Source organism: Suricata suricatta, chromosome 10 (assembly GCF_006229205.1).
Source record: "Suricata suricatta isolate VVHF042 chromosome 10, meerkat_22Aug2017_6uvM2_HiC, whole genome shotgun sequence".
Lineage (NCBI taxonomy): Eukaryota > Metazoa > Chordata > Mammalia > Carnivora > Herpestidae > Suricata > Suricata suricatta.
In genome coordinates this window covers 72134178-72134394 of record NC_043709.1, presented here as the reverse complement: position 1 = coordinate 72134394, position 217 = coordinate 72134178, and positions in this window count along the sequence as shown.

Sequence of the window (217 nt, the reverse complement as noted above, 5' to 3'; positions counted from 1 at the left end):
CCTTTCCCAACGCCCAGATTTCTATTCTTAGATCTGGAGATAGGCGGAGGCTTTCATCTTTCCTTTCTCCTAGTTTCCAGACCCTGCGAGGGGCGGGAGGAGCTCAGGCTTCGGGTCGGGCCGGTGGCCCGCCGGCCTGCAGACCGCGCCCCCTCCTCCGCCGCGGCCGCCGGGCTCCGGGCCTGGGAGGCCGCCGAGCGCGCTGAGTCAGTTTCTT